This window comes from Orcinus orca, chromosome 7, assembly GCF_937001465.1.
Source record: "Orcinus orca chromosome 7, mOrcOrc1.1, whole genome shotgun sequence".
Classification (NCBI taxonomy): domain Eukaryota; kingdom Metazoa; phylum Chordata; class Mammalia; order Artiodactyla; family Delphinidae; genus Orcinus; species Orcinus orca.
In genome coordinates, this window is record NC_064565.1 from 45,473,740 (window position 1) to 45,483,436 (window position 9,697).

The 9,697-nt window shown below is 34.5% G+C and overlaps 1 pseudogene; it reads right to left on the reverse strand.

Moving 5' to 3' along the window:
• Positions 1 to 3,385: 3,385 nt before the first annotated feature.
• Positions 3,386 to 3,558, reverse strand: LOC117195447 (uncharacterized; annotated as a pseudogene).
• Positions 3,559 to 9,697: the final 6,139 nt, after the last annotated feature.

A 9,697-nucleotide genomic window follows, 5' to 3' on the forward strand; every position in this document is an offset into this window, starting at 1 on the left:
TAGTACTTTCTAGAAAACATTTGGAATGCCTACATTACAATTAGTTTTCCAGTGTTCCAATTTGAAATGTGGCCTTAACCTTCTTATTCAAGAGCTTCAGCTTATTTCATTTACTGTCCACTGTTATTTGTATAAAAACTGTCTCTTCCTTTAAACTGAAAGTATTTTAAAGACCAGAAACTGTATTTTATATATTTCTGAGCTATCGCACCCTTACAGCAATCCTAGAAATAAGCTTGCACACAGCCAATGCCAAAAAATATGTAATAAATATTTGGTAAGTCATTCATCAAGTCCGAAGAACTTACATAGTTTTCATTTTAGGTTAAGTAATATCTCCACTGATTTATTTTTTCATAAAGAATGAATACTTGGGCTCAATGGCAAAAAATTAGATTCATAATAACATTTTATATCAGAGCTAAACCCTGCATTGTTTATGCCACCCAAAGTTACCCTTTCCGGGATAATCCATGAAGTGGGGGTTTTTCTATTCCAATATACTAATTTTTTTTTAATTTCATAATACCGTGCAAGCTACACATCTGACAAGATCATACGTGTTCGTAGGCCAATGTGCAGTAACAGTTTAATCTTCCAGGTAACAACTGTGATAATGCCTGAACCCAGAGGAATATCTCTAATTCTAGATACTTCAGGCACCATAGCAGAGGTGGAAAAAATATTCTAAGCCAGTTGGATCTATAAGTACTTTGCGCTATATTTACCAAATAGATGCTTTGGGGTAGCAAAAGCTCAATTAATAGTCAATCTCAATTAATAGTCTTCATGATTCAGTGTTTGCTTCAGCTCTTGTGGCTTAGCAACTTTGCTGCTAAACAAATGTGTAATCACAGCAGTTAGTCTCAATTTTCCTTTAGCAGCAGAGCTAGTTTAATATTCTAAATTCTTGAAATTATAGAGTAGTACAAAAAGGAGTAGAAGGCTACGTAAACTGGAACTACAGAATAACTCTTTCAACAAGGTCAAAGCATATCACCATTATTCTATTTCAATCATTCATGTGGTATTTATTATTGTACTTAACTTACCAAGAATATATAATATAGTACAAATTTCAGTAAACAACAAGCATTAGTTGCTTGTGAGACTGTTTTGAGAAATAGCTTTTCAGTAAATTCACATGGAAAAAAATAAATTTTAAAATACAAACTTTGAAGTACCATTTCTACTTTTGGCAGACTCTGTTTCAATTACCTATAAGTCTAGGTAATTCATATAAATTTCTCTCCTTCATTAATATTGAGCACCTGAGAAAAATCATATAAGGCTTTCAGAAACCAGATTTTCACTAGATAAATAGCAAAATGAAATGATTATTATTCATGATACCAGCTGGCCTCTTTAGATACATACCTAAGAATGTGGGTGTGTAAATCCACCATGTTTAATGGAGTACATCAGCACTGAAGATTGAATACCCACAACCCCGGGATAGAAATAATTATATTATAGCTCATTTCAGACCATGTAGTTCTCTATTAGTAGTTGTATTGGGCTACTGAGGCACAATCATTAGAGACATAAAATAGTCATTTTGTATATTAGTAGTAAAAGAAAAAACCGTAAACCTTTAAGGAGAATTCATAACACACGTACTTTTGACTCACAGTTAAAACATTGATTAAATTGCACACTACAAAAGAAGGCATTAAAAAATAAGAGCCATCACCCTGGAGGCCTACTACCAACAACCACCTTAACTTTTTACAAGTATCCAGTCACCAATAATGTAACATGCAAAGGACTTAGAAACACATATTTTATTAAATGCACCTAGAAAATGGAGACGTTCTCCATCAAACTGCTAAATGTTCTGACTGAAGAACAACCTGACAGCCAAGGAGCAACCCTGAGCTGGTAGAGATGGAGGGTGTTTCTAGTAGTCTATGGCTCAATTTTTTCTTAAAAAAACTTCAGAGACTTCTAAATAACATTACCATGTTATGGACTTTGTATAATAAATATCCTTATTATAATTATTCAAAGAAAAACTTATCTAATTGGACAACAATTTTAAAGCCTGCGTATTGTTTTGTGTTACTGTAACTGTCTCTAAACCTTGGATTTACATTGTATTATTTTGTTTCCCTGTAAACCTACAAATATAGGTAGATGCTTCACATGTGTTAACTTGCTTACTCCTCACAACACAGTGTTGTGAGATCTGTAATTCGTCCCATTTAAAGTAGAGAAAACTAAAGCACAAAAAGGCATAGACATTTGCCTAATGTCACACAGCTTGGAAGTAGCAAATCTGGGATTCATAACCAGATATTCTGGCTCCAGGGCCCATATGTTTACTTTTATCAGTTCCAAAGTTCACTTTGAACATTGTTAAAGAAATCACTTCTTACTTTTACTTATGAAAGTTTAAATATTAAAACGTTTAATGTGTTCTTTTGTCCTCAAAAGAAAACTGAGACAATGTAAGAAGGCCGGTGAATCGTGGCTTTATCAATCACCCTCCAAAACCCTCACCCTTTCCTCATCCAACATTTTGAGTGGTGACTATGTTGAAGTGAGTTAATAAAATTGGTCACTTCTTTTTTAAGCTAAAAGAAATAAAAACGATGTGTGGTCCGTTGAATAACCTTTTTTTTTTTTTTTTTGAAGATGCTCTCCCAACACACATTGAAAGTTAAATATGAACTCTATAAAAATTCGCAGTGGCAATGCCACTAAACAGAAAAAAGAGGCAAAATTAATTATACCACCTATCCTTTAGGCAAGCAAATTGGTTCTTAACATTGAAATATTAATCATGTGAGCTACCTCCACAAACTGTAAACACATCTTGAAATCACAGTAAGATTTAGGCAGTACTTGCACTGTAGGAATGGTATCTTTGAAAAATCGAAGTATGAACCAATATGAACATGAACGTGGCAACTGACTCATAGAAAACATGGTACAGGAGCTGAGCCCTGGCCACATGTCAATTTCCTACAGTGAGTTCCAGAGTTCTCTACTGTGAAAATATACAGAACAATCACATATGTCATATAAGTCCAGAAATACAGAAAAGAGTTTCATGGCCCCTTTTGGTTCCTCTTAAATAAAGTCATTGATGTTACTTTCAGGTTGACCTATCCAATTCCTGCTCTTATCCTGACCAGATGTAGACTCAGTTAACTTTTTTTTTTTTTTTTTTTTTTGCGGTACGCGGGCCTCTCACTGTTGCGGCCTCTCCCGCTGCGGAGCACAGGCTCCGGACGCGCAGGCTCAGCGGCCATGGCTCAGGGGCCCAGCCGCTCCGCGGCATGTGGGATCTTCCCGGACCGGGGCACGAACCCGCGTCCCTTGCATCGGCAGGCGGACTCTCAACCACTGCGCCACCAGGGAAGCCCTCAGTTAACTTTTAATAAGTACTGCTCTTTTAGTCTGAACGCAGTCCCCCACTACCACAAATTATGCAGTCGAGTCTCCCACATTTGGGGAAATTGTAGGGGTCAGCACATCTGGAGTGCAATGGATAAGCTTTGCCCTGGGAAAACTATCTTCATGATCATGGTATCTCCCCTGCCAGGTAAGTATAAATACCTACTATTTTTAATAATAGACATTAGATCAGGAGTTTTAGCAATATTATTTCACGATTATCCCCAGTTTTACAAGAGAGGAAACTGAGGCTCAGAGAAATTGAAGAACCTGGCTCTGGAATGGCCAGACGAGGCAGCCAGTAAATGGCAATGCTAGTACACAAACTCACATCTGCAGACTTTGTAATATAAAAGAATTTTAAAAGAGACATCATCTGAAATTAGCTCTGCTTTCAAAGGGCCACCATATTCTGGACTGACCCTAACTCTAGCAAAGAGGGCCTTATTTTTACAGTAGTGCTTGAGTCTGAGTTTTTCTGCCAAGAATCCCTTGCTCTGAGCCTCAGGCCACTTAGCTAGGGCCCTAATCCCTGTTTAGCTTCATCCAGCCTTCTTTTCAAGAGGGCACATTTCTGTTGTCTCTTCCTAGACACTACCCAGGTCCTGTTAAGTTCCTCCTGATTTCAGCAACTGCCTGTCCCTTGGACTAATCCTCTCTAACCTTATTCCCAGAAGAAGGGGCAGTGGGAGCAACGTTTAGGAGTAGAATGAGAAGGGAGGAACAGATTTTAACTATTTCATAGTTAAATCAGACTAAATCTAAATAAGGAAATAACCATGCTTGTTATTTGGGTAGAGCTTGGTAGAGTACAAACTACATTCTTTGTAAGAGTTTAGCTTTAAAATTATCTCCATTTGATAGATAAGGAAACAGCCTCATGGAGAATTAAATGGCTTAATGTAAGATTGTTTAGCTTATAAAGGCAGAAATTCTGGACTATTCTTAGCCATTGCCATCCAATCTGAAATCTTAAATCATAAATCTACTTTTAAAAATATATTAGGTTAACTTTAGTTTATATATAAATATTCGTGGTGGTGCTTTCAATCAGACTAAATAAATAACATTGCAATATTTTAAAATGATACCTAAAAAAGCAGTCAGGTTATGTTCTCAGTGTCTAGCACTTGCGGAAGAACTCTTCAAATGCAAAAATACTCCTATTGGCTTTTTATTTTCAGAGAATATGTGAATCTCAAATAGGCTACATTTGCATTCTGGAGAAAGTTTTTAGAGTCAATTTCTAACGCGTTTAACAAAGCTGATCTTGTGCTCTCTTAGTCATCACTACAGAGGGCAGCAACAGACAGCAGAGCTCCTTAGCATCACAGAGGAAACGGTAAGACGGGAATAAAGACACAGACCTACTAGAGAATGGACCTGAGGATATGGGGAGGGGGAAGGGTAAGCTGTGACAAAGTGAGAGAGTTGCATGGACATATATACACTACCAAACGTAAAATAGCTAGTGGGAAGCAGCCGCATAGCACAGGGAGATCAGCTCAGTGCTTTGTGACCACCTAGAGGGGTGGGATAGGGAGGGTGGGAGGGAGACACAAGAGGGAGGGGATATGGGCATATATGTATACATATAGCTGATTCACTTTGTTATACAGCAGAAACTAACACACCGTTGTAAAGCAATTATACTCCAATAAAGATGTTAAAAAAAAAAAAAAAGTTCCTAGTAAACAAGAGGGTTAAAGACAAAGTCATGCTTAAATCACTCCAAATTTTCTTTTGCCTTTATGCTATTTAAAATTAATCACATCTATAAACTCTCATATAAGTTAGCAGGCAAATGGATATGGAAAGTACCAGGAAAGACTACATTTTTTCAAAAGTTGAATCTAAGACATTTTGTAATTCTGTCCAAACCAGCGTTAAAAAATAAACATAGACTGTGTGTCATGTAATACTGCAACAAGTGAAATTTAGTCTGCTTTTCTACTGGTTATTTTTTTACTCATTTTTTTCTTTAAATCTCTGTCTTAGCAAGTGAAAGTATTTTGCATAAAATATTTACTATCTTTATAAAAGATATTTTTTAAAATGTATCCAAATGTGTTTTCAGTATGTAAGAAATTTAGAAGCCATGGTTTTACAATAGAAAGATTTACCTACAAAGTGCCTTCCGTACAGAAATGATTGGGAATAGCAGTCTGCAAGGATGAGGACTTAGTACTTACTTCTTAGCTTGGTTGCATAGACCTACAACTGACTGTACATGCAAAGGAGGGCAGCAAAGGTCTTATGATCAAAAGGGAAGAAATGACTGACAACACAGAGCTAGTTCAAAGGAACTAATGGAATAATTAGTCCCAAAAAGACCAAAAAGACTGAAGAATTCATGATGTCATAAAAAGCAGAGCTACTTAAATTGGATTAGAAAATAAAAATGACATGAACATTGTAAATATTCACAGATCACATCATTGACGTGTAATGTGCCGTTAAATGATGTCAAATTAAAGGGGAAATTACATGTGTTAGAACTAGGACGAATAAAGAGAAGACATTTAAAGATACATGGTCCTTCAAGTGAAAATTCCTAACATATATTACACAGGTGATCATCACCAGACAGTGAAACTGGGTGAATGAAATGTAAAATAAAATATGAGGGAAAAGATACTGGCTAAAAACAACTCATTTTCCAATATTATAAATGATAGTGAACTTTAGATTTCAGAGGAGCTATTTTGGGAATTTGTTTTATACAAAGCAAACCCAAATATGGTTATAGTAAATAACTGATAATGCCATTAAGCTCTTAAAATTTTAGCATCAGCCCTAAGTATTGAATTAGTAGTATGTAAATTTGTCAGAAAAGGAAAGAGTCTCTAGGTCTATTTTAATTTTCATATGCTCAGTTTTCTCTATGTTGTTTGAATCATTTCAGTGATTCTGCACTTGTTTTGAAACTTATATAAGTGATAAAAAGAGAAACAACAAAAACACTGCACAAGGTAAGTGTAACATTTGCCTTCTTCCTGGGTCTTGCTAATATCTCTTGTTGACACTTACATTATTAACACATAACTAACCTGAATTTGACATACAATTCAAATACTTCCAAAATGTATACAGACACTTGAATAACTTCGTGGCAATATACAAATGTTTAGCAAAGCAACATTTCCATTCCAGACACATTTCATTTTTGACAAATACTTTAGAAAGTATTAAAAATCATTCACCTTTTAACTGACTTATTCTTTCCATTTGTCTATTCTTACTGTCAGTAAGTTCAGCTTTACTGGAATCTTCTGTCATATTAATGAGATACCAAGCAACCATTTTTTACTGAGGCTTACTGTTAGTAATAGTCAGCATATTGTACTGTAGCCTTAGTACCTCAAATTAACACAAGAAGCAAAGCCCAGATTAACAGCAGATATTATACTCCTTCAAACTGGCCACATATATTAATACTCAAAATGTACTGTCAGTGATCAACAGGACTTTTCTCCATTTTCAAAAGTTCCATAGGTTTCCTTATGGTATGTCTGAAAAGGCAAATGAGTTAAGAAAAAAAAGGTAATCCAGGTTTCAATGAAATATTCACGGGAGTGCTTTATCAACAGACATAATCCCCAGTTTTAAAAGAGTTTATTTAAGCATTTCACCAAACACATGGAACTTGAACCGGCTACTTATATTCCCCACAAAGGAAGAACAAACTTTCCAAAAATATGGCAAGCAGTGGTTGTTTGTGAAATGGTGGAGAGTGTTTTTCTCCCTCTCTCATCTGTGGTTCTACTGATATCTGTAAAATAAATTTTCATTCCTCAGAAGGCAAAATAAAACTCTGGAGCAGAGGGGGAGAGTGCTTCTATTGTGACACGGCTAATTAATTCATAGATGGAAAAATAGGAAGCGTAAATCCTTAAATATTGCACATCAGTACATAAAATGCCCAGCTTTTTTTTCAGCCTTAGACCAAGGATATCAATTACTTCTACACCTATATGAAATAACAGAGAAAAAGGAAAATACATTATTTCCTCCTTGTTGTAGGAAAAAGGGAGAAAATCTACTGTGAACCAGGTTTTGTGCTGGTCACTTTTTATATGTCACTATTTTAGTCCTCATAATAGTGAAGAAATAGGGTCAGAGAAATTAAGAATGTTCAAGATCAGTCATACAATAAGCTAATTATAAAAATGAGACTTCGAGCCCATTTTACCTGATTTCAAAGTTGATAATCTTTCCCTAATAGACTTATAAAAATCTCATATTCTATAACCATTATGCATAAAAGTGAATTTTACAAAAAAAAGAATAACTGACCTGATTTGGGAATAAAATTTTGGCCCTGACCCCCAAAACTACTACTTTATGGAAATCTAGCAGTGTCTATGGTTAAGAGTACAGAAATTGGGAGCTACACTACTTAAAATTTCTCTCTTTACTGTCAACCAGCTCTTTGACCTTGAGTAAGTTACTCTGCCACAATTTCCATCTGTAAAATTGTAATAATAATAACAATACTGCACAGGGTTGTTCTGAGAATTAAAGCAACTACTTATACAAAGAATTTAGAGCAATCCTTAGCACAAAGTAAGAGAATCGTAGGTCATTTTAAGCAATATCAATCTACAATTGAAAGAATTAATGACATTTCATTAACACTTCTCACAAATAGAAGAGAAACTAAAGTTGCAACTGCTGTGTGGAATTTAAGAATCTTAATTTGGGGTGGGATATATTCAAAAAGACCATTGATAAGAAAAGTGGGGAAGAAATACAGAAGCAAAGCCGAAAATGCCAGAGAATGTAAATCAAATGAATGATTGGATTTGAAATAACACATTATTTAGAATTAATCATAGACAATTAAATATGCATTAACTTCTCAGTACTCTAAAGAAGAGAAAAATTCAGACTAGGTTTGAATTTCTGAAACAGTAAATTACAACCCTAATTTTGCTTTCCTGGAACCAGCTTAAATTATCTCAATATACTAGTTTGATTTTATTTTGAAAGGGGGAAGCTTAGAAGATTGGATTCTCCATTCAATCCCGCTTCTAGGTTGGAAAGGGGAAAGAAAGGAGGGGAAATTCACTCTGGTAATGGTTAATTTTTTCAAAGTGTTCTGAACATTTTAGATAATCAGTGTAGACTATGCCAGTGTGGAAGCTTTTGAAGGATTAATAAATCTGTTCTGAAGATTCCTACTGCAAATGTGGCAGGTGGGAAGGGTATATATGGCCTAAGGTAAAACCCTTGACAAGACAGAGGGTTTCGGGATTCTGAATTGGCCTAGGCTATGACAAGTGATTGTAAATTTCCTTTTGCAGTCTATAATCTTGTCAGAAACTAATGCAATTCTCTCTGTTGCAATTTTCATTAATATTTAGACTAGCTTTAATGTAGAAAATGGACTGAATACTGGGTATACACTATTTTATTGACTCAACAAGTAGATAGCTTTGTAGTTCTACCAACATTTCTAAGCCAGCTGCAATGATTTCAAAGCTAATAGTATACAAATAATTTTTATATGCATACTCTTATTTGCATTCTCTGAAGGTTGTTTTCTGATTTACATTAAATTTCAAAGAAAAACAGTCCTATACCATATGAGAATGTTCCCATATTTTAACATGTATGTCAATAACTAATGAATCTAAATGGTGGTCAATAAAGAAATCAATCTATGAAGAATAATATTATCATATTGTATAAGTGAATTAATCTTATCTAGACATAATGTGAGGAGTATAATTTAATGAATATTTTCTTTTTAATGAATATAGGCACTCACAGTAGAGGAAATGTTCATAAACATGTGAACTTACTCTATAACATTGGAAAAAGCTAATAAAGCTAGGATATCAACCATAAAAAGTAATTTTCCAATCATTTTCTTATCATCTGGAAAAATGCAATGAGAATAAGAAATACACACATTTGTTCTAAAGTATGCCAACCCCACTCCAGGAATAAATTTACTCATAGGAGATTAATATATAGTCCATTTTCTCCTAATATCAAGAATAAAATTCCAAATAATAAAAATATTTGAATATTTTTCTCAAGGTCTTTTATAAATCTTATTACTGATTCCTTGCCTCCATATTATCCTCATGACACTCTATCTTTGGAAATGTTAGCATGGATTTATGTAAATTGATTGAATAGAGTTCTAGCCAAATAGAACAATTTTTATATAAACATACACAAAACAGAAAGTAAATCAAGCAATAGGTCTTTATTTGTAATAATTTACATTATTTGAGCTAACAGCTATTTCTAAATGTATGTTCAGTTCTCAGGCAAAATAATG